We start from the raw sequence: 26,329 nt of genomic DNA, 5'->3' as shown, positions 1-26,329 counted from the left end.
TTACAGCAACTAATTTACTGATCTTGGAATGATGAAAGGTTGAACTGCCCTTTGCTGGCACTCAAACGCTTAACTTGGAGTGTGTAAAGTTTGCGTCATTTTCATTTCCGTAATCACGCACATTTTTAGAACAATTATACGAAAACAAGCAAAATACAGAGCTAACATTAATGCTACATTTTAGCATGAAATGATTCCCAACATTCATTTTACATGCAAGGATGCTATTTACACAAAAAATAGTCCAACAAACAAGTGTGGCATTCTATTCATTTACACTGTTCCTGTGCTCCCACCATAGGATTTTAACGTCATCTTTGAAGATGTTTTAATCCTATTTTTGATGGAAAGAAAAATGTACAACTGGGCCTGAGAGGCAAGTATATAGTACACCATCAGCCGGCGAAGAAGGAGGCAACTGATACTGTGATACATCCACAGAAATTGAAATGAGCATCTTGGAACTTGACTCATTAAACAAAACCACAGCACATACAAATGCTAAGCATCAGACATATATATTCAGAGATGCAGTATCAATGAATGTAATGTGTCCAAACGAAGCAATCAAGAGTGAGTTGGGTATGTTGCCTAGGGATAGTTCACTTTGCGAGGCTGAGGAAAGGTGCTGTTATGGAGTATGCAAATCATCTTTCTGGGTAAGCACAATCCTCGTGAGATGTCCCTCACTGTATACAATGGAAAGAAAGCTAGCATTTCGCTTCGAGTTCGTAACAAGTGTCACAAATTGGGGGGAGGCCTGCTCTCAAAGATTTATTGAAACTCATATTTATTTTTGCGAAAGCCTTAAAATAACAATATCATTCTTAAATCAAAATCAAAGTGTGCGTATCCCCAGCCAGCAGTTATTCTTATCTGTAAACCGTTCCAGGAAGGGCCAAATGAGGCCTTGGCTTGGTGGCTGCTGTTCCAGGGCAGATCCATTAATTTGTATCTTGATAAAATCGTACCTGGAACCACTAGAAGACCTTAGACAATGATAGAGTTTCTCGTTTGTTGTTCATCCGACCCCTCCCACTCCACATTAAAGAAACACGCTGAACGTTCACTTGTAAACATTTATCACAACGACCTGGGACAGACGTAAATAATATCTATCTATCTATCTATTTATCTATTTTTCTATCTATCTATCTATCTATCTATCTATCTATCTATCTATCTATCTATATATAGATAGAGCGATAGATAGATAGATATATCACAGACTGGTGGTCAACAGTAGGTACTTATAGTTAGGATGTAGTTTCCACAGGAAGAGAGTTTTTTCATTTGGCAATAACTTTGACCCTGTTTTGGCTCTCATTTGCACTACTGTCTTAAATGTTTCAGGGTGATCTGCCAAGCAGGGGCTGAGAAAAAGGGGGAGACCAAAACGTGTTTCCCTATGTTAATTTGTATAGAAAATTTAGACACATCAACAGCCCGAACTGCTGAATGGAATTACACCAAATTTGGCAGAAAGGTAGCTGTTGGTCCAGAACATGACTTTTTTGTAAATTGTTGTAAATCCGTTCACTTCCAACCAGGAAATGTTGGCAGCCATCTTGGGACTCGGCTTCAGCTGAGTCCCAAAAAACATTAAAAAAAGGAAAAGGGGGAAGTGTAAAAATACCCTGGCCCCACACGGTCCAAAAAACATTACATTTTTTTAAAAATCAGCTGCGGTCATGTAGGAACTGTGGGTCTCCCAAGAGTTTTTTTTCAAATGAAGAGAAGGCTCCTGTGCTTTGTTAATAATTATCCTCCATGTGGTCCAGGTCCTGTGTGCATTTTAATGATAAAGGAGGAGGGACGCACGCCCCCCCTCCTAGGGCGTATTAATGGCCTGGGGACCGCGACCTCCCCTGGGCTTATTTACAGTTAATTAGGGCGGGGCTCTCAGACCTCACTTGGCCCTCGGAGACCACCACTTCCCCCAGCTATATGCCAAAAATGAATCATGGGACTTCTTGGACCCTCCTGAGTCCCAGGAACTACCGCGTCCCTGAGGATTGTATTAATATTGGAGACCTCTTGACTCTGCTCTGGCCCCAGGGACGACCACCTACCTGAGGACATAATGACTATGGGCCAGATGTAGATAATTCCGATTTACCTACTCTTAAATATCAAATCACACCGATTCGGTATTTAAGAGTAGGTAAATTGGAAGTAGGCAGATGTAGGTAATTTTTATTTTTCAATTACCGATTCTGTAAGATTGGGTATTTACCGAATCGGTAAATACCGAATCAGTATTTACCATTGATTCCTATGGGCCTTGAAGGCCATAGGAATCAATGGGAAATACCGAATCAGTATTTACAGATTCGGTAAATACCGAATCCTGGCAGGGGGAACGGGGTGTCACTTTGACACCCTGTAGCACCCCAATTGCGGGCTTGTGTGCCATGTGGCACACATACATACCCTAAGGGCATGTCTGTGTGTCTCATGGCATAGGTGTGCATGCACAGATGTGCATGTACACTGGCATTCGGTATTTTATCACCCGATAGGATTGGGTGGTAAAATAAGAATTCCTAAGGGCCTGTGGCACTGCAAACTGTGCCACCTACAACTGGAAATACCGATTCGGTAAATATTCTGAGTCGGTATTTTACCGAATCTGTAAATTTACCGAATCAGTCAATTTACAGATTCGGTAAAATTCGGGCCCCCTACATCTCAAAAACCAATTACCGGTCGGTAACGGCCGAAATAAGCCGTTACCAACCGGTAATTGGCGATCTACATCTCGCCCTTAGTATTGGGAGCTTCAGGGACTCCACCAGGCATAGGGGATTATCACATTCTTGGGGCCAACATCTGGGCCGTTCTCAACCCCAGGAACCACCCCCTCTCTGGTCCATGGTTTTCCTGGGCCGAAATTGGTCCCCCTCCCCTAAAAAAATAAAACAAATTAAAAGGCTGGGCCCCGGGGAATGAGGTCCCTGGGGTCAAAATTGGCCCAAGGAGGCTGTTGTGTAGCCCCCTTCCCTATTACTGGTAGGCTGGGCCCCAGGGAATGGGGCCCATGGGGCCAAAATCAGCCTGGGAGGGAGGCCGCGTGCCCACACTCACATTTTAAAAAGTCCTTACCCCAGGGGATTGGGTCCCCGGGGCTGAAATCGGCTGTGGGAACGGGGGTCAGGCGGCCTCCCTCCCCTACTTCCCAAAAAAGTAAAATATAGAAAGCCAGCGAGCAAGTCGTCAGGGGCGCCGCCCCCTTCCTCCACCACTCTGCAAACCTTGGCTGCTGAAGGTCCTTGGGGGCCATCAAGCCCTCCTGTTACCTTCAACAAGTCCCACACAGTGGGATAGCTGAGAGGTCTTCAGAGGCCACACCTCCTTTCTCCACCCCTTTGCAAATGCACTTCCTGGTGTACTACTAGTTGGGGGTAGAAGTCCTCTTGGATGCTGAGGGTCCTTAGGGCCAAGAAGCCCTCATGTTACCTTCAGTAAGTCTGACACAGTGGGATTTCTGAGAGCTGGTTGGAAGCCCAGCCCCCTTTTCCACCACTCTGCAAATGTGACTGCTTGTTTAAAAAACATAGACATTCTCTGAAAAAAACAAAGGTTACAGGGACCTTATAGTTAGGAAATAGAATTTAAAAAACCTTAGAAATTCATTGAAAAACCAAAGGTTACAGGGACGTTATAGTTAGGCTCAGATTTCACTCGTACAAAACCAGTGAAATGCAGCAGGTATAGTAACCTGAGCTCATTATAACTTATGCCCCCACAAGGCACTGCTTATGACCTCACATATTACGTCACCCATGACATGGTCAGTAAGATCGCTGATGAGATTACTGATGACATCTCAAATGACATAACTGATACATAATGAGCTAGGCATTAGTAAGACATGCTGGGGAAAATGTGCAACCTAATAGAAAAGTATCTTTTCTTTGCACAATATAAACCAGTCACCTCTTGATATCAGACAACAAACTGGTGTTGAAAATGGAAAAGAAATTGTACTCTGGGAACCCATAAATTACAGGTCATGGTGTGCAACAGAAAGGGAGTCACGAGGGACAGAGTCATAAAAAGCAAGTCTGACAGACTTGTACATTTATTTTTTTAAATACTGCCACAAGAAAATTGGCAACAAGGATAAATGTGACAATAAATCTGTAGTGGTTACTTAATTGTTTACCAAGAGGCAGCACTTTAAAATATCTCATGGAGATAAGACAGCTGCTGCAGAGGTCTTTTGTGCCCAGCAATTTGCAGGGGATAATACCACCATAAGATAACACTGGTGGATAAAGCACTTACTGGAGAGATCTCTGTTTTGTAGCACAGAAGGTAATGTGCCTACCTCAAAGGTGATCTTGTGACATACAGGTCACAGATTTACATTTTATGTAGACAGTTCAGTAAGTTTTTCTTTATGTCACAGAAATATTTTTGTTACTTATAGTTCATAGGTTACAATCCTTCTGATATATCACAGTAAGCTATGAATCGGTATCAAGAAGCTGCATGCAAACTGCAAATCATAGGTTTATAGACTTATTTTTCAAACCTTTTGCTATTCTAAGGTTACTGTAAAGGATTCCATTGGGTAGTAATAACATCTTTTTAGTATACGAAACCCCAATCCCTGCATTCTTTTTTTACATTCTGGCATTGCATTTATTCAGACCACACACTCTTACCACAGAACACCTGCAGAAGGGACAGTTTTTGACTCCTATACCTAGTAATCCTCATTATAACAGTTCCTGCACATTGATTTATACCCTGACACCCAACATTGTGATCAGTAGTGCTAATAAATAAATAAAATAAAAAATAAATCAAAACATTCTATTTAAATCATTACTCATACGGACAGATACATTGGACAGTTTTTACAGTGCATGCTTACCTCATTCAAGAGTGGAAAAAAGTAAGAAAACCTGCTTCCTAATCATAGTTTCCATTTAATATGCTCAAAGTTATAAAAAAACTGTGCACCGTTGTTTCCTTCTATTACATTGGTATCTAGGTGTTTATTCGAATAAAAGGAGTGTTGCGGGCACTTGAATTCAAACCTTTGTTTTGGACCCAGCTGGAGGTGAAAATAAGAAGCCCCCTAAAGTTCCCCACCCTGCCATCACCCACTGGTTGCTGCTTTGGATGGAAAGCACACAACATGTGAGTGCCGCTTACTTTATATTCAGCACATTTCATTGGGGCTAGCTTGGCTTGAATACTGGAGGCAGCTAAATAACAGCTGCTGGCTCCAGTTGCTTACCCCTGTTTTCACACACTTCACCAAACTGAATCTGTCACGAGTATTTTGCATAAAGTGCTTTCATTATGTGTGCAGATGGGCTTTTCCATAACGAAGTTTGAATAGGCCCTAGTGCAGCCAATGAAATGGCCCCATACTCCCTAGTTGAGCAGGAAAATACAAACACAATTGGAGAGCAATGGGTCCATCATTACCCTTTGCCTCAGTCCATTGCTCCTCCTGCACTGCTTCTAACTACACCCCTGCTGATGGGAGCTGCACAAATTATATTTTTTAGCCCTTTAATCTGGCACTTAGAGCACTGAGGGCAAGAACAGTCTCTGAAACAAAGTACTCCTCACATCTTCTAAAAGAAATGAACACGAGTGACAGAACGTTTCAGTGACCAGGCAAGCAGCAGATTAAACCTTTCCAACACAATTCTGAAAGGACTGACATGAGCGGGTGATCTGGTACAGATACTGAAGCTGTAAAGTAGCAGAGGCTTTAAAGCGCGGTATTAATGTACACAGCGAGGTATCAGGTCCTGACAACAATGTCATTTAGTTGGGAGAGGAGGGTAATTGAATGACAGAGATATTTTTCACCAAAGAGTTCTGAGTGACTGGAACTAGACAAACAGTGTGAGGCTCGAGTTTATAATATCACTCAAAACCAATTTGAAAAGCATCACCATTATTCATAGTTACTATTACAAATTGGGTTGTTGGTTGACTAGGGTATGAGCCCAAGTCAGGCAGCTACCACAATCCTAGTCTGGGTAAGAAGCATGCTACCCTAAATTAATTTATACCCCTCCCCCGTGGTAGCTTAGCACAGAGCAGTCAGGCTTAATTTGGAGGCATTGTGTAAAGTATTTGTGCAACACTTCAAACAGTAAAACTGTGAAAACACCACTTAAAAAGATTCCACAACAGGTTAGAGAAATAGAACTCAATTTATTAAATAAAACAGCTGAAATGACAAAACTCCAAAAAGTAGAACTTGAGATATGAATGTTTAAAGAATAAACTGAAGCAATAAGCACTTATTTGGAAGATCTGAGTGCGCCGGACTGGGACAAAGTCAAATGTTCAGGCAAGCTGCAATGCAGATACAGGGACCCTGTAAGGCTGGCTGATTAAAAGTACCTTAATCCTGGTTGCGCTGACGTCAAGGATGTGGGGTGCAGCAGAGACGATGCATTAGAGCAGACCCACTTAGCAATCGTGATGCATTGGCACCGATGAGTGGTGAGCTGCGATGCAGAGGTTCGCCATCATCATCGAGATGGCTGTCAACCGGAATGTGAAGGCCTTGAGCCAGGAAGAGCATCGCTCAGTGGCGGTTCCAAAGGTGATGCGTCGAGTTTGATCCACGAAGGAGAGGCGATGCTCCAGTTCTGGTCCATGCAATAGCAGTGATGCAGCGTGCTGTTTCACGCAGCAGAGGAGATGCGCTGAATCTGATCTACACTGGGGCAAAGTGTTGCTTTGACAGAAGGTGCATGGGTTCTGCTGGATCAAACACCTTAGCCAACTTCCAAGGGTCCAGGACTCGGTGGCAGGGCAGACTCACAGTTGGCAGAGTCCAGGTACAGAAGACAGATAGTTGGAAGTCTTTTATATCTGTAGGACTTCAGATCAGTTGGCCAGTCAGCTAGTCCTCGGAGCCACTCTGTATTCAAGTGAAGCAGGTACAGTTCTTCTCACTCTAACATGGAAACAGATAGAAACAGCAAAGCACAGCAAGGCAGGAGTCCAAGAAAGCAGCAGTCAAGCAGAGTGGCAGTCATTCAGCAGCACAGCATTCCTTCTTCTTGGCAGAGTCTTCACCAGAAGTGTACTGACGTGGTGGTGTTAGGGGTCGAGCACCCGCTGTGCCTTTGAAGGAAGACAGGTCATTGAACTGCACAGAGGTACTCCCTTCCTGCCCTGGCTCCAGACTCACTACAAGGGGGTATGCAGCCCTATTCAGGTGTAAGTAGGCTGGGTCCAGCTCCTCCCTCTCATCCTGCCAGGATGGCCATCAGGTCGAATCTAATGTCATGATGTCATGACTTTTTTCCATGCGTTATAACAGTCTGTTAATTCACTGACGCTTGGTATTGACTGGAGTTCCTAAAGGAAGTCTTGATACTGTGAACTATTGTGAACTAAAAACATTGATAGAAAGGAACTTTGCCTTCTAGGAAAACCTCAGGTGGAATACAGAATCGTAAAGACCAAGCTACCGAAAAGCCATTCTTGTTCTTGCCCAAAGTATATGGTTGCACCAAGAAAATAAATGCAGGCTAACTGCAGGAGAGCCCAGCTCTATCTGTTTGGAGAGCGAGTCCTTTATTTATTTTTATGACCCTTGAAGTATTCTGTGTTGTGTCTTTTTGTCTAGAGCACGCCTGGGAGTGTGCTTTTGTGTTACCTAGGCTTGCAGGCTCTGACAACTACTGACGGCAATGTTACCATGACAACAACTTCCTGCTATTAAAGACTGCTACGCCCAGTATGGGGCGCTTGCTGTAAAGTTTCCTGATTGTGCAGTGATTTGGGCGGAGGATTCAGAGTAGCACCACTTGAAGAAACCGGTATTATGAGACATTGGTGAACACGGCAGGGTGTGTCTTTTCGAAGCGCTAACTTTTTGATTTACTTTAATGACAATAGACAAAAAAAAATATACTAATACTTATGTAAAGTTGTTGAATAGCATTCTTTGGGTGTGTTCGTAACGTTGGTTTTTTTTTGCTACTATTTGATGGTCAGAACTACTGCTGTGGCAGTAAAAGGGAGTTATTCACAATTCAATATCTAAAAAGGAAAGTAAAGCGAACTGAAGCACAAAGAACTGTTGCACATAAATTATGAGGAGCAGCGTGATCAATGACTTGTAAGGGGTAACCTCTCTCAAGGAATTTTTGATTGGCTTCGCTCATGGTCTGCACGCCTAACTCTGAATCTGAGGTAATCCCTTTGATTCTCAAAAATTGGGAAAAGAGCAAATGTCGTTTCAAAGGCCAAGGGTGGAAACGCTGGTAGAGTAAAGCGTTATTACGATCAGTGGGCTTCTTAAAAACAGTAGTTTAAATGAAGGTACCAGAACATTTGAGCATGACATCCAAAAAAGCTATGCTTTCTGATTTAATCTGAAATGTAAATTGGATGTGAGGATTAATCTTGTTAAGTTTCAGAATCTGTGTTTGCAATAGGTTAGTGACCATTGCCAAATGATGAGTATGTCATCTATAAAACGTCTGTACGTAACCAAATTCGAGGTCCAAACATCATCTGTTTCAAATTTCATCATGAAAATGTTGGCATAGCTGGGGGCTCCGGAAAAGCCCATCGATGTACCATTGGCTTGAAGAAAAAACTGCTTTTGCCAATGAAAGTAACTGTGAAACAAACAAAAGTGAAGAATTTCTAAGAGAAATACCTTGTATGCTCTCAAATTGCCTTGTTTCAGTAAAGCCCATTCAATGGCTTCAATGCCCTTAATTTGGGGTATGTATGTGTACAAAGACACCACGTCTATAGTACACAACCAAATTTGTTGACTTTCAGAGAACCTGATTGTGCGCAAGATGCTAAGCAAGTGAGTAGTATCCTGAAGATATGAGGGACTGGCTTGAACGATAGGCTGGAGAAACACATCCAAATAGTGCCCCAATGGCTCAATGAGAGATCCACAACCAGGTACTATCAGCCTTAAGGGTGGATCCTTCAAATTCTTGTGAATGTTATTCATCTTCTTAGCACTCTAGTGGAAATGTATCTACTTTTCACAATAGTGGTACCAGCGATTACATTTGTCTGCTCCTGTCCTTTGATTGTCATAGCTGATATGTTTCACACTAGACTGAAACTTGACCAATCAAGAATTATTGAAACCATATCAATCGTCATTCAATGTGTATTCTAAGAAAAGTAAGCATGAGTGACTGAGTGAAAGATACTGTATTGTTTCCACGATCAGGGTTGTCATGTCCAGTGGTTGCCAGAAACTACTTACCACACTGTATCCTACAGGGGGGTGGTAGTAGCACTGTAAAGCAAGCAGGTCTAATGGCTGACTCATCCTGTGGGGGTGTCCAGAGTCTGTTTGCACATCAAGCCCTCAGTTTAGGTTACCCAAAAGGCGCAGGTCCTTGGGGGTCCTAGGAACTACACAACAGGACATGTAAATTATAAAATTATGTGTCTTGCCTTTTAGATACATTGCACCTTGCCCTTTGGGTTTTACAGGGCTTACTTTAGGGGTGACGTATATGTGTATAAAGGGAAGATTAGGGCCTCGCAAAAGTTTTATTTCGCCAGCTCGACATGGCAGTTTAAACTGCACTCACAGGCTCTGGAAAGGCAGGCCTGAGACATGGTTAGAGGGATAATGGAGGCCCACTGGTAAACTTTAATTTATGAACCCTGGGCACATTGTAATGCATGGTACCAGGGACTTATAAGTAAATTAAATTTGCCAATTGGGGATGAGACACTATTAACATGTTTAGGGAAAAGAGAACAAGCACAGGTTGACAAAAAGTTGGAGGGAAGACCTCCCTAAGGATGTGAGGTCTAACAGTTGCCAACATACATTTTTATATTAGGTATGACCCTCTCACCTGCTGCTCAAAAGAGCCATGCAGGAGTACAAGAATAATGGGGAAGACATAAACAACCCAACTTTAACTTCTACAAAGCATAAAACAAGCATTGACCATGCTGATAGGTCTTGTCTTCGGGACCTGTGGTTTTGCCCATGGTTTTTGGAAATGCTGTACAGCATCAGCAAAAAAAAGAAAAAACAAATGAGTCACGATGCATAGCGTGTAAGCGTCATAAGACTATTGAAACCTGTATGCTAATGCAGGTTGACATATGCACGCATCTGAGTCACTACACACATGGGCGCCTACTGAATGTTGAAGGTGCTGTTTTGTTACATTTTTTATTTATCTGTTCACTATGGCAGACACCACATGGCAGAGTAAATAAAAATATATATTTTTAATTCTGCTAAACATCAATTGAGCAAGCAGAGTCGCCCAACAGCAAATGGAAGCTGGCGGGCCCTCCAAAAAATGTTTTAAAAAATGCAGAAACCTACATTTTAAAGCACTATGAGGGTTGGATAGGCAACAGAGGAGTGGGTGGGGGAAGCAGGAAGTGAGTGGGGGTATTATAGAAAAATAATAATGCCAGGTGGCAGCATTAAAGGAGGGGAAAAGTAGCATATGCGGAAGAGAGCCAAACGATGCATAGGGGTTTGGCGGAATGAGTAGCACATGAGAGAGCAGCACTTCATGGAAAGAGCAACACAAAGCAGGGGTGGGTTTTTGCAGGAGGAAGAAGCGCAGGAGGGAGACAGCTGGAAAACACATGCATGTTAATGGTGTGCTTAATCAAAAAGAAAAAAGTAGATCCCTAAAAGTCAGCTGTGGAAGGATACAAGTCAACTAAACAAAAGGATGGTAAAAAAGCTATGCTCCAGGGGAGAACAATACAGAAGAAGAGGAAGGCAAGCCGTTAAAGAAGAAGCCAGTCAATGTGAGTGACAACCCACCACTCAATGGTCAACAATGGATCGGCTTTAAACCCACTGTAAGTTTTTGATGTGTTCTGCCAGAAGCTTTCACCTTTTAGACAGCTTTCAGATGTCTGGTAGGCAAAACCTAAAAATGAGCTGGTGTTCTATCACCAACCGCCCCCCCCCCCCCCCTCTTTGTACCCGGAAAAGCAAAACCCCAAAAATCAGCTTGCAAGGAAAACATAGGAATAGGTGACAGGTAGAAACCTGTGATGTTTGCATCTGTTTTACACAAAACATGAGTATCGTGCTGTATACTTACACACTAAATAGTATTGTATTACAAAACAAAACACATGGTAAAGGGGATTATAGATGGACATCACCAAACATTAATTTTAAAGATACAATTTCATTTAAGAAAAATATAGGGAATTTACAATGACTAACATCCTTCTCTGTTGATGATTTAAAGATAGAATTAACATGTACAATGCAGTGCTGCATCCAAAGAGTACTCTTGCTGACCAGTACAGAAATAGCTGGAGAAGTGCAAGGAATGTGGAAAGCAATGGTTTGAGAATTCTACAATTTTCAGATTTCTATGTTGACCCACTTGGCGAAGTAATTAATTAACAGATTTATATCAAACCATGGCGGAGGAGCTTACCCTGAGACCCAGTCCTATTTGGGCAAACCCAAAGGTTTCCTAACCTTAATATACCTGTTAAACATTTTAGTCTCATTTCAGGGTTCACAGAGCTTGTCCCTCCCAGGTTACTGTGGTTTCTCCGAGGGTCCGAGGATCCACAAATGTAAAAAATAATTTGGTGCAGGGTAGCCCTTCTGTCAACTCCCACTGTGCACAGCCAAAGGTCAAGCACAGCAGAGATTGGTTGTTGGGGCAGGTTAAGTGCACATTCTGGCTGATGTCATGTGCTTGCAGCCAACCCTAGCTGCACACATCTTGGTGTTAGTCAGCTGGAGGTACCTGAGCACATGACCTTGCTGAATGATCATACTGTAAACTTTGACATTAGATTAGGTTTGACAACCTTTTGTAGTGACACCTTAAGAAGGGCCAGTGTTAGGTCTTCGAAACACACATTTTGGAGTGGAATGAAGTAGAGGCTTTAATTTTATTGGGATTTTACATTTTTTTAGAAAAATAAAGGTATAAATGATATATTCATAACAGATGCAAGAAGACAATTGTTAATACCTATGATTATTTCCAAGTCAAATTATCTCTCAATTTACTTCATTGTAACACCTCAGATCTCCTTTTTGACTCTTCCCGTTCCCTTTCAAGAATGATTACAACTTCCTCATGTGTGGTTTTATCTTATTTTTCTGGAATGTCACACTTTTTCTCATGATTTAAATAAGCCTACATATCCCTGTCTCTCCTTCATATTTTTTTTATTTTTTTTATTTGGGGTTTTCCATCAAACACTCTCCTAAAATGCGTACACTGCTTCTTGTTGTACTCTTCCTTAGATTTTCTCTCCCTGCCTACTTTTAGTTTTTGCAGCAACCTTTACACAGAAACTGCTCTCCAGTTTTCATTAATCTCTACTCCTCTGACAGTGATTCTAAATCTTCTTCTATTCTTGTTAGCTTTGGGCTTTTCCTTTTGTTTAACAGTCTTGTTTATCCACTCACTAGTTGTCTTAAACTATTTCTCATTTGGTAATCTCTGGAAATGCTTTTCATTGGCTATCAGCTTACCTTATAACTGCCCTCTTTTGGGACAAATATGGCCCCTTATCAACATGGTGTAAGATAGCTGTAAGAATGTTTGCAAGGTATTGCTCACGCTGTATGGAGTGTCCGAGGGGATGTTTACTCTTAGTATACATGCCAATGTACAGAATCTTCTGCCAGAGCAATTGGTCATGAGGTTCCGTGACAATTATAAGTGGTGTTTTCGACTCGCACGAATATGGTCGAGTCTGGTATCTATGAACCGCAAATGACGAGTTTGGTAAGTGTGCGCAGTTTCGCTGTGCTAACTTAAACCGTTCGTTTGTTATGTGGGTTTTTCATCTGTACCCACGGGTTCCATCTTAGATACGGCATCCATTTTGTCTCTTGCCCTCAAGTAGCCAGCGAACGGATGCTGTCCGCGTCGCGACCCTGGGACTCTCAAGAGATTTGCGGAAGACACATGTTCTTTATAAGTGTCTTTATGATACTGTAAGGCAGATGGCGCCGCTCGAGGCCCATCTTGCCGCACGGACTTATTGTCTCAGCCGTGCATCTCATTAGGCACGTCCCTTTGATGCCTGTATCTCATGTTTCCCGATACCTCCCCTTTTACACCCTTTCCGATTTCCCCACTGTCTCCGTCTTCCTCTGCACCTGTCTTTGTTCCTATTTCGATCTGTTTTACTGCCGATTGGAATGCACTAATGTTGGGAAGATGGGTTTTTACAGTTGGGAACCGCCAAATGTTTCCGCACTTATGTCCCGGACGTTGTGTGTATCAAAGTGACCAAAGCGACCCCTCTGGGGGATAATTATGGGAACCGGGTTGTAAACCTTTGTGTGTCATGTTGTCCTATGGGTAAATTCTGTATAAAAGGAGCGATCCACAGAACCAATTTGAAGCAGTCTCCCCAAGTTGCACGTGTTGTACTTGTCGTGACTTCTGTGTTCCCTGCAGTAAATAAACCCTTGAATCTTTGACGCCCAAGGAAGTGTCCCGTGTCTCTGTCATTCGTACGCCGGAACAGGTAACCCACGAAGGTTTCAGGTGTTGTCCCCTGGCACCGCTGGGTCTTAAAGATGCCAGAGTCCTTCAGTTGGCGCCCAACGTGGGGCTGCATCAGTGGTACCGGTCCAAGCCCGACGATCGTGAGGAACTTCGTGTGAAATCTCCGAGGGAAAGTGCACTCCGCTTCATCAATCCTGTTTGTCGAAACAAGTGGCCCGAAGACTTTTCCCGCGAAGATTCCCGCCTCCTGACGGCTGCGACGGACTGCTGCCCTGACTGTAGACCTGTTTTGGCGCCTGGCGTAGACCTTGGTATAGCGAGACGATTGACGGGCCTTCCTGGTGACGCCATCGATCTTTGAGTTAAGTATTTGTGGGTCGCTCCCAGAGTCCTTAGTTGTTGACACTTTAGCGGGTGTTTTTGTTGTTAACGCTGTGTGAGTGTTTTTGTCGGTGACACTTTGCTAGCGTACTTTGTTGTGTTATTTGACGACTGCAGCCGCCAAAAACCGAGGGTTTTGTTCTTTGCTGGGACTTGGTAAATCCCGTAACCCTTGAAGTTTGTGAAACTCGGCTAGTGTGCAAGATGCCCGGTCGCAGTACTTTGTTTAGTTGTTTCAGACCTTGTGGTGCGGATTCCCGACTGGAGGACTCGTGTCCGATACCTCCGGTTGGAACCCCGACTTATGAACTGTACAGTAAACATGGGCTAGGCCCGATTACCTTTAATGAATACTGGATCAAATACACAAAGAAAGATGGTGACCTTCGTTGGCCACCACATGGTAGCTTCGAGGCCCCGATCTTAGATAATCTAGAGGTTAAATTGTTTGCGAAAAAGTCAAGGCCGGCCATGTTTGATGCCTTTCGGTTGTGGCGCAAAGAAGCCCGACAGAAAGAAATCAGACAGACTAAGCGAAATCAGAGAGATAGTGCTGGTACCATTGTAAAGAAGTCTGAAGGTTCCCCTACTCGGAGGGGAACAAACCGATGCACAGCATGTAGACCTTGGTCTTATTCACTAAACATTTTTGATGAAAAACAGTCTGATTGTTGAATTATCAAGTGTTTTATTCTTCACGTGGTATGTTTGTATTCATCTGTGTATTATACATCAAAGGCAAGTTACTGGGTGATCCATAATTCAATCATTATAATCCAAAACACAAATTCCCGATGCATTTCGGGCAGACGCCCTTTCTCAAGGGAAATGCTCTACAAAAAAGAAACAAATTGAACCAAAATCAATAATATGCAGGCGGTTAAATATTCGACCGAATAGCAGCATGTTGAAGCCAGATTTAAGGTGACTAGACAGCAAGTGACGAAGGTTAAAAATGAAATGTGACTAAAAAATACACCGGAGAAGCCAAGTAAAGTATGGTAACCAGAAAGGTGCATGCAAACAAGAAACGGAAATGATAGCAGAAAGTTACACAAAAATAAACAGAGTTGCTAGACCCTAAAACGGGTAAGAACAAACATCAACCTGCTTGGTAGCGCTCAAGTGAACTTACTTGAAGTTGTTAGTAAAGTGCCTCGCGGCGTAACAGCGGTGTGATGATACCAATGTAAGAGGTTCAAACGTGTGTTTAAATAGTGTGTAAAACATAAAGGTAGGACTCAAGATGTGCAATTAGTGAACAGTGAAGAAGGACATCGAACAGAGGAAATCGGTCGCCATCTTAGAACGGGTGTAAGAACAAAAAATCAGTGCCATGAGGTACATTATATAAACAATAGTGATAGACATAAAGTTCTTAATGAATCATAAGTAGCACAAAAATTCAATTCGGTCGTTCAGCCCATTTGGTACCATCGTGGAAAGGAAACGGATCCAAAAGTTCTCACGTTTTAGTAAAGTGTTCTTGTTGTTGTAAGTGACTGGTACTTGTTCCAAGATCAAAAATTTGAGTTGTGCAACTGTATGTCTGGATTCAGCAAAGTGAGAAGCAACTGTGGATTTCAGATTGTTGGTACGTATATTGCTTTTGTGTTCTAAAATCCTTGTGCGGATTTTTCGTTCTGTATGACCCACATAGCATTTTCCGCATGGACACTTCAATAGGTATATGACATTGTTTGAGTTGCAAGTGGCGTTTACTTTCAATTTGATTTGATGCCCTTTCATGGGGTGACAGATAACATTACCAGAGATGCAATTGTTGCAATTCGAGCAGTTGTAGCAAGGTCTCAGTCCTTTGTAGATCCTGGGTGTGTTATCAAGATTAGGTTTGGATATAATTTCCTTCAAATTTCTACCTCTTGTGAATGCGAAAATGGGTGGTTGGTTGAACAAACCCTTAAAATCAGGTTCAAGGGTGAGAATAGACCAGTGTTTACGAATGATGGCTTGAAAACGGTTGGATGATTTTGAATATTTGGATACAACCACGATGCGTTCTGATTGTTCTTTGTGCTTGGGTTGCAACAAGGCGAGCCTACTTTTCTTGTCAGTTCTTGCCATGGCAAGATCCAGTATGGGTGTGGGATATCCTCGTGCTTTGAGTCTATCCAATGTGTGTTTCATCTGTGTTTTGCATTCATTCTCATCAGAAACTATTCGTTTGATCCGTAACAGTTGTGCGTAGGGTAGATTATTCTTGAGACCAGAACGGTGAAAACTGCTGTAGTGGAGGGTTGAGTTTCTGTCTGTAGGCTTACGGTATACCGTGGTGAACCAGTTGCCTTGACTCCTGTGAATTTCCACGTCTAGATAATGTATGAGACTATCACTGTGTTCCCATGTAAATTGGATTCTTTGATTGAACTGATTCCATGTTTCCAAAAAAGCATTCAAAGTGTCTGTGTTGCCCTCCCATAGGAGAAAAATGTCATCAATGAAGCGTAGGTAAAGACGTCCATGTTTTTGCCAACTGCTCTGAGTCATGATGTGAGATTCCTCGAATTGCTTCATATAAATGTTAGCATAGCAGGGAGCTGCCGAATTTCCCATGGCAGTGCCATTGAGTTGGAGCATCCACTTGTCTTTGATAGAAAAATAACTGTGATACAGTGTAAAGATAGTCAGTTGCATTAGGAATAGTTTGAAATCTGCATCAAGATCGGACGAGGATAAAACCTGTTCCACAGCTTCAATACCTCCATCATGTGGAATGGAGGTATACAGTGAACTGACGTCCACCGTACACATGATGAGTTGAGTATTCTTGTGCTGGCTCATGATGGATTCAATCTTGAGTAGGAAGTCAGTTGTGTCTTTGACATGTGATCTGGTGGCTAAGACAAATGGTTGCAGATATTTATCCAAGAATTTGCCGGTGTTTTCATGCAAGCTTCCTCTTGTCGACACGATGGGCCGAAAAGGGGGATGAGTGGGGTGCTTGTGCATCTTAGGCAACATGTAGAGAACCGGTGGTCTGGGGTTGGATGGTGTTAAAAATCTGCGGGTCTTGTCATCAATTGTACCTTGATCAAATGCAGCCTTAACAATGAGTGTAAGTTCTTGTGCGTACTCCTTGGTTGGATCTCCTGGTAGAGAATCATAGGTGTTTCTGTCATTGATATGAATTTCCACTTGTTGGTCATAAAAGGTGGTGTCCATAACCTTTGTCTGCGTTCTGGCAGGTAATGGACGGGTCATCAGCCAATCTCTGGAGGATATTTCTTTCCTTCCGGGTTAAGTTCCCACGTTTTATGTTAGATTGAAAGGGCAAGTTCAAGATTTCCTGCTTGATCAAATTTTCAAAAGCGTCAATGATCTTATGACTCTGTGGTGGCATAAATGTGCTATGAGGTCTCAGTCCTCTAAGCATGTCTTCTTCCTGTGTGGTAACAGGGTTGATGTTGGTGAAAAAATGTCTTAAACGTAAGTTGCGGGTCAATTTAAAAGCACTGACTTCAAGTTCCAAAGAGTTGATCGTGGTGGTTGGAACGAAGGATTGACCCTTTTGTAACGTGTTGATTTCATCTCTGGTAAGTACGGTGGAAGATATGTTGATAACCAGGTTATCTTGAGTATTTATCGTCTGCCCTTGGTTTTCTTTTTGGCTTGTTGAGGTGACTTTCCTGTTTCCTCTGCGGGTTTTTCCCCCCCTGGATCTTTCTGTTGGTCTGGACCCGACTCTAAAAAATGTACCGAGGAGTCTGAAGATGTACTCGGTGTTTGTGACCCAACGTCTGGTGTTGTGCGAGTTGGTCTGGATCTGCTGTCATCTTCTGAGGATGATGTTTCAGTGGTTGAGGCAGGGTTGTAGGGTTTGTTCGAGCGTCGGCGGGCATACACCTCTGCCCAGGTGTATACCTCGCCGAGCTTATAATCTATAGTATCCCTTTTAAACTTCCGTAGTTTTCTCTCCTGGGTTTCTCGGGTGTGTTTTTCCAGTTGGATTTTAATGTCATCCAGCATTTTGTTTAGGTCTTCTGCTGATAGGGAATCGGTCAGTTCCTTTTTGATATTGGTGATTTCCGTAGACAGTTCATCCAAAGATTTAGCTAATTCCTCGACGATCAACAGGATCAAGTCGAGGGAACATTTGTTTAATATTGCGTACCAGCGTTCCACAAATTTAACGTTGTTTTTGCATAAAAGAGGCTTGAGTGGGACACGAAGGCCCCGGGGGATCCGTTGTACACGGTGGTACCGTATTAGGGTACTTGCATGTAATTTCTGGTTGGTTTCCTTTTTTAAGAGGTAGAGCAATTGTTTAAGATTACTCTCAGCGCTGCGGGTGTTGCCAGCAGCGGAAACTTCTTCCTGGATTAAATTGTAAATTGTGTTCGCGTCATCTGTGGTGTAGGCGAAGGTTGACGCTTTTTGATCAGTCATCCCTGAAACTGTGTCGAAGTTCATTTTCAAAGCGCGTGCTGAGGTCCGTGGACAGAGTAAGTAGAGAATCTAGTTTAAGTGGGCACTCGCACAGCGTGGGTAAACTTGAGTTGATACGGTTGTAATGGATTGTAGCGTGCAATCGGATAAACACTGTCTGACCAAACAGTGAAAGCACAAGAGCTAAGAAGTCTGAAGGTTCCCCTACTCGGAGGGGAACAAACCGATGCACAGCATGTAGACCTTGGTCTTATTCACTAAACATTTTTGATGAAAAACAGTCTGATTGTTGAATTATCAAGTGTTTTATTCTTCACGTGGTATGTTTGTATTCATCTGTGTATTATACATCAAAGGCAAGTTACTGGGTGATCCATAATTCAATCATTATAATCCAAAACACAAATTCCCGATGCATTTCGGGCAGACGCCCTTTCTCAAGGGAAATGCTCTACAAAAAAGAAACAAATTGAACCAAAATCAATAATATGCAGGCGGTTAAATATTCGACCGAATAGCAGCATGTTGAAGCCAGATTTAAGGTGACTAGACAGCAAGTGACGAAGGTTAAAAATGAAATGTGACTAAAAAATACACCGGAGAAGCCAAGTAAAGTATGGTAACCAGAAAGGTGCATGCAAACAAGAAACGGGAATGATAGCAGAAAGTTACACAAAAATAAACAGAGTTGCTAGACCCTAAAACGGGTAAGAACAAACATCAACCTGCTTGGTAGCGCTCAAGTGAACTTACTTGAAGTTGTTAGTAAAGTGCCTCGCGGCGTAACAGCGGTGTGATGATACCAATGTAAGAGGTTCAAACGTGTGTTTAAATAGTGTGTAAAACATAAAGGTAGGACTCAAGATGTGCAATTAGTGAACAGTGAAGAAGGACATCGAACAGAGGAAATCGGTCGCCATCTTAGAACGGGTGTAAGAACAAAAAATCAGTGCCATGAGGTACATTATATAAACAATAGTGATAGACATAAAGTTCTTAATGAATCATAAGTAGCACAAAAATTCAATTCGGTCGTTCAGCCCATTTGGTACCATCGTGGAAAGGAAACGGATCCAAAAGTTCTCACGTTTTAGTAAAGTGTTCTTGTTGTTGTAAGTGACTGGTACTTGTTCCAAGATCAAAAATTTGAGTTGTGCAACTGTATGTCTGGATTCAGCAAAGTGAGAAGCAACTGTGGATTTCAGATTGTTGGTACGTATATTGCTTTTGTGTTCTAAAATCCTTGTGCGGATTTTTCGTTCTGTATGACCCACATAGCATTTTCCGCATGGACACTTCAATAGGTATATGACATTGTTTGAGTTGCAAGTGGCGTTTACTTTCAATTTGATTTGATGCCCTTTCATGGGGTGACAGATAACATTACCAGAGATGCAATTGTTGCAATTCGAGCAGTTGTAGCAAGGTCTCAGTCCTTTGTAGATCCTGGGTGTGTTATCAAGATTAGGTTTGGATATAATTTCCTTCAAATTTCTACCTCTTGTGAATGCGAAAATGGGTGGTTGGTTGAACAAACCCTTAAAATCAGGTTCAAGGGTGAGAATAGACCAGTGTTTACGAATGATGGCTTGAAAACGGTTGGATGATTTTGAATATTTGGATACAACCACGATGCGTTCTGATTGTTCTTTGTGCTTGGGTTGCAACAAGGCGAGCCTACTTTTCTTGTCAGTTCTTGCCATGGCAAGATCCAGTATGGGTGTGGGATATCCTCGTGCTTTGAGTCTATCCAATGTGTGTTTCATCTGTGTTTTGCATTCATTCTCATCAGAAACTATTCGTTTGATCCGTAACAGTTGTGCGTAGGGTAGATTATTCTTGAGACCAGAACGGTGAAAACTGCTGTAGTGGAGGGTTGAGTTTCTGTCTGTAGGCTTACGGTATACCGTGGTGAACCAGTTGCCTTGACTCCTGTGAATTTCCACGTCTAGATAATGTATGAGACTATCACTGTGTTCCCATGTAAATTGGATTCTTTGATTGAACTGATTCCATGTTTCCAAAAAAGCATTCAAAGTGTCTGTGTTGCCCTCCCATAGGAGAAAAATGTCATCAATGAAGCGTAGGTAAAGACGTCCATGTTTTTGCCAACTGCTCTGAGTCATGATGTGAGATTCCTCGAATTGCTTCATATAAATGTTAGCATAGCAGGGAGCTGCCGAATTTCCCATGGCAGTGCCATTGAGTTGGAGCATCCACTTGTCTTTGATAGAAAAATAACTGTGATACAGTGTAAAGATAGTCAGTTGCATTAGGAATAGTTTGAAATCTGCATCAAGATCGGACGAGGATAAAACCTGTTCCACAGCTTCAATACCTCCATCATGTGGAATGGAGGTATACAGTGAACTGACGTCCACCGTACACATGATGAGTTGAGTATTCTTGTGCTGGCTCATGATGGATTCAATCTTGAGTAGGAAGTCAGTTGTGTCTTTGACATGTGATCTGGTGGCTAAGACAAATGGTTGCAGATATTTATCCAAGAATTTGCCGGTGTTTTCATGCAAGCTTCCTCTTGTCGACACGATGGGCCGAAAAGGGGGATGAGTGGGGTGCTTGTGCATCTTAGGCAACATGTAGAGAACCGGTGGTCTGGGGTTGGATGGTGTTAAAAATCTGCGGGTCTTGTCATCAATTGTACCTTGATCAAATGCAGCCTTAACAATGAGTGTAAGTTCTTGTGCGTACTCCTTGGTTGGATCTCCTGGTAGAGAATCATAGGTGTTTCTGTCATTGATATGAATTTCCACTTGTTGGTCATAAAAGGTGGTGTCCATACCACCACCTTTTATGACCAACAAGTGGAAATTCATATCAATGACAGAAACACCTATGATTCTCTACCAGGAGATCCAACCAAGGAGTACGCACAAGAACTTACACTCATTGTTAAGGCTGCATTTGATCAAGGTACAATTGATGACAAGACCCGCAGATTTTTAACACCATCCAACCCCAGACCACCGGTTCTCTACATGTTGCCTAAGATGCACAAGCACCCCACTCATCCCCCTTTTCGGCCCATCGTGTCGACAAGAGGAAGCTTGCATGAAAACACCGGCAAATTCTTGGATAAATATCTGCAACCATTTGTCTTAGCCACCAGATCACATGTCAAAGACACAACTGACTTCCTACTCAAGATTGAATCCATCATGAGCCAGCACAAGAATACTCAACTCATCATGTGTACGGTGGACGTCAGTTCACTGTATACCTCCATTCCACATGATGGAGGTATTGAAGCTGTGGAACAGGTTTTATCCTCGTCCGATCTTGATGCAGATTTCAAACTATTCCTAATGCAACTGACTATCTTTACACTGTATCACAGTTATTTTTCTATCAAAGACAAGTGGATGCTCCAACTCAATGGCACTGCCATGGGAAATTCGGCAGCTCCCTGCTATGCTAACATTTATATGAAGCAATTCGAGGAATCTCACATCATGACTCAGAGCAGTTGGCAAAAACATGGACGTCTTTACCTACGCTTCATTGATGACATTTTTCTCCTATGGGAGGGCAACACAGACACTTTGAATGCTTTTTTGGAAACATGGGATCAGTTCAATCAAAGAATCCAATTTACATGGGAACACAGTGATAGTCTCATACATTATCTAGACGTGGAAATTCACAGGAGTCAAGGCAACTGGTTCACCACGGTATACCGTAAGCCTACAGACAGAAACTCAACCCTCCACTACAGCAGTTTTCACCGTTCTGGTCTCAAGAATAATCTACCCTACGCACAACTGTTACGGATCAAACGAATAGTTTCTGATGAGAATGAATGCAAAACACAGATGAAACACACATTGGATAGACTCAAAGCACGAGGATATCCCACACCCATACTGGATCTTGCCATGGCAAGAACTGACAAGAAAAGTAGGCTCGCCTTGTTGCAACCCAAGCACAAAGAACAATCAGAACGCATCGTGGTTGTATCCAAATATTCAAAATCATCCAACCGTTTTCAAGCCATCATTCGTAAACACTGGTCTATTCTCACCCTTGAACCTGATTTTAAGGGTTTGTTCAACCAACCACCCATTTTCGCATTCACAAGAGGTAGAAATTTGAAGGAAATTATATCCAAACCTAATCTTGATAACACACCCAGGATCTACAAAGGACTGAGACCTTGCTACAACTGCTCGAATTGCAACAATTGCATCTCTGGTAATGTTATCTGTCACCCCATGAAAGGGCATCAAATCAAATTGAAAGTAAACGCCACTTGCAACTCAAACAATGTCATATACCTATTGAAGTGTCCATGCGGAAAATGCTATGTGGGTCATACAGAACGAAAAATCCGCACAAGGATTTTAGAACACAAAAGCAATATACGTACCAACAATCTGAAATCCACAGTTGCTTCTCACTTTGCTGAATCCAGACATACAGTTGCACAACTCAAATTTTTGATCTTGGAACAAGTACCAGTCACTTACAACAACAAGAACACTTTACTAAAACGTGAGAACTTTTGGATCCGTTTCCTTTCCACGATGGTACCAAATGGGCTGAACGACCGAATTGAATTTTTGTGCTACTTATGATTCATTAAGAACTTTATGTCTATCACTATTGTTTATATAATGTACCTCATGGCACTGATTTTTTGTTCTTACACCCGTTCTAAGATGGCGACCGATTTCCTCTGTTCGATGTCCTTCTTCACTGTTCACTAATTGCACATCTTGAGTCCTACCTTTATGTTTTACACACTATTTAAACACACGTTTGAACCTCTTACATTGGTATCATCACACCGCTGTTACGCCGCGAGGCACTTTACTAACAACTTCAAGTAAGTTCACTTGAGCGCTACCAAGCAGGTTGATGTTTGTTCTTACCCGTTTTAGGGTCTAGCAACTCTGTTTATTTTTGTGTAACTTTCTGCTATCATTTCCGTTTCTTGTTTGCATGCACCTTTCTGGTTACCATACTTTACTTGGCTTCTCCGGTGTATTTTTTAGTCACATTTCATTTTTAACCTTCGTCACTTGCTGTCTAGTCACCTTAAATCTGGCTTCAACATGCTGCTATTCGGTCGAATATTTAACCGCCTGCATATTATTGATTTTGGTTCAATTTGTTTCTTTTTTGTAGAGCATTTCCCTTGAGAAAGGGCGTCTGCCCGAAATGCATCGGGAATTTGTGTTTTGGATTATAATGATTGAATTATGGATCACCCAGTAACTTGCCTTTGATGTATAATACACAGATGAATACAAACATACCACGTGAAGAATAAAACACTTGATAATTCAACAATCAGACTGTTTTTCATCAAAAATGTTTAGTGAATAAGACCAAGGTCTACATGCTGTGCATCGGTTTGTTCCCCTCCGAGTAGGGGAACCTTCAGACTTCTTAGCTCTTGTGCTTTCACTGTTTGGTCAGACAGTGTTTATCCGATTGCACGCTACAATCCATTACAACCGTATCAACTCAAGTTTACCCACGCTGTGCGAGTGCCCACTTAAACTAGATTCACCATTGTAAAGAAAGCAGAGCAGTTTCAGCATGATAAGGAGATTAGGGAAAAGGAAGTGTTTGACAGATTACAGCGTATGACTATAGATAAATGCTATCCTACTTTGCCTACGGAGTCGGAAAAGAAGGATGAGCCAGTTGAGGATTCCTTAATGTCCTATCTTATGAGGTCGCCACCTCCGTACGTACAGGGTACCACAGCCCCTGTGATTCCCCCTGTACCTGTTCCTGCACCTATTCTTCCTCCGCCTGTTCCTCAACCTGCACCCGTTTTTCCGACTGTTCCTGCTTCTTTGTCTGTTGCTATCCCTACTGCTCCTCCGCTTCCACATACTCCTGCTCATGCTACTGCTTCTGCTCTGTTAACTCCTGCTGTTGCTTCTGTTTCTACTCCTTCACTTGTTAGTCCTGTGTCCTATACTTCTCCCTCTACTCGTAGTCGTAATTCTCCTCTTGCGGCTAGCTTCTTTCATTCGCTCGGACCTGTTCTTGGGTCCGCTGGTTCAGATGGTCCTCAGAGACGTAGCCAGCTTCCAGGTAATAGGGAACGTGCTTCGCTATATAATATGGCGATGGGTTGGATGACGCACCCCCTTAGAAATCCACCCCGTGTTGTACTCGACACGTTTTGTCAATTCAATATACCAACCCAGAGATTTGTGTTCGAGGAAATGTGTAAGGTTCTTCGTGATCAGATATCGGCCGATGCACCTGACGAGGTGCTGACCGCGTTGTCTGATTTGCAACTTCAGTTCTCAACTGGACTGATAGTGGATACCAATGTTCGACGTGCTGTTGAGCGGTTGCTATCTTTTCGTTCCTCCCCTATACCTCAAGCCTTGTTTGTCAAGGATGTCGAAAGGCTGCCAGATGAGTCTGGTCAGTTTCCTATGCGAGAAGTTCCACCAGTGTGGATGCCAGGTAATGCTGCAGCGCAACCTCCGATTTTGCCGTTCTTTCAGAGGGTATGGATACATCTCCCATGGAAACGATCAGAAGTGTTGCAAGTGAAGCAATCTTTGCCTGACCCTCGCAAAAATCCTGCAGGGTATTATAAGGAATTATCGCAGCTCGTAGATGCTACGATAATGAATCTTGCCGATATTGATATGTTGTTTGGTAATGTCGTACCGCAACCGGTATGGGCTAAGATTCGTCAGGAGAATCATCCGAATGAATTAGGTGGTGCTTGGGCTGCCATTGTAGCGGCGGATACTCGACAAGTTGGTGGTGCTAAACCCGAGCAGCTGATTGTTGACCTTCCTCAAAGAATTATAACATTAATGAAAACTCTTATGCCAGCTATGAGGGTGAACTGGGACAAATTGTCAGCTTGTAAGCAAAAGAAGGACGAGAGTGTTTCCGACTACTTTACTAGGTTTGAGGAGTCATTCATTGATCATAGTGGTCAGGATATGGGCACTGAGGGTGGTCAAAGGTTGTTCGTGGATAAATTCGTTTCGAACTTACTGCCCGATTTGAGCAATAAATTGAAGAATTCAGAAAGTGCATGGGCCGTTTCTACTTCAGCTCAGATATTGGCCACGGCACAATATTATGAGAACAGAGAGAAAGAAGAGAGCGACCGTGTTGATAAAAAGACGAAAGAGCTTAAAACTAAAGTGTTGCTTCAGCAAGCGTATCCTCCACGTTCTAATCAGATTACTTCGCAACAAAATCGATCGCAGCCGCAATCGAACCGATCACAATCTCGCAATGACTCTTCCTCCCAAAGATCCTCGTTAGGGTACAATCAATGTGCTTATTGTAGACAGGAGGGACATATCAAATTCAATTGTCCTGTTCTAAATGAACGTAATAGTAGTAATCCATCTAGGGGAGGTCGTGGTGGTTCGCAGCAGGCTCCACGTGGCAGAGGTCGTGGTGCTCAGAATGATCGCTCGGATAATTCATCCAACTCCGATAATTGTTTTGATCAACGTGGATCGTCGCAAGGACGATCTGCGCAATACAATGTAGACGATTATTACGTCGATCAGGGAACTGACGACAGTAATTACTAGGACAGCCAAAGACAAGGAGAGGGAGTGGTATCAGTTCCGGTTGATCAGAGAGGGCCTTACGTCGCAGTTGCTACATCGGGCGTCGTTGAGCCTTTTCTGTTGGACACTGGTGCAGCGAAAAGTTCCATAAAGCATTCGAAACTCCCTGGCGCACCTTTGTCTGGCTTAACAAATGTTTCCGTTGGATTCTCTGGCGCCCCCGTTAGCAATCCAGTTTCGCGCCCCTTGCCCCTTAAAATTGGGCCTCGTGAGCTCGAAGCTCCGTTGATTCTAACCACAGGTTGTGGTGAAAATCTTTTGGGCCTGGATTTGCTTAAACGTTTGTATGCGACTTTACATTGTTCTCCTGCGGGTGTAAAGCTTACGTTGGGAGAGAGGGTTGTCTCTCCTATGTACTTGTCTCTCGATAAGCTTCCACCGGAATTGAGTTCTCTTCCTGCGTCTTTGTGGGCAACAGGTCCCAATGATGTGGGCCTGCTTGATATCTCACCATATGTTGTTCAGTTGAAA

The sequence above is a fragment of the Lissotriton vulgaris genome, chromosome 2_1 (assembly GCF_964263255.1).
Source record: "Lissotriton vulgaris chromosome 2_1, aLisVul1.2, whole genome shotgun sequence".
NCBI classification, from domain to species: Eukaryota; Metazoa; Chordata; class Amphibia; order Caudata; family Salamandridae; genus Lissotriton; species Lissotriton vulgaris.
Note: the sequence above shows the minus strand (reverse complement) of the source record.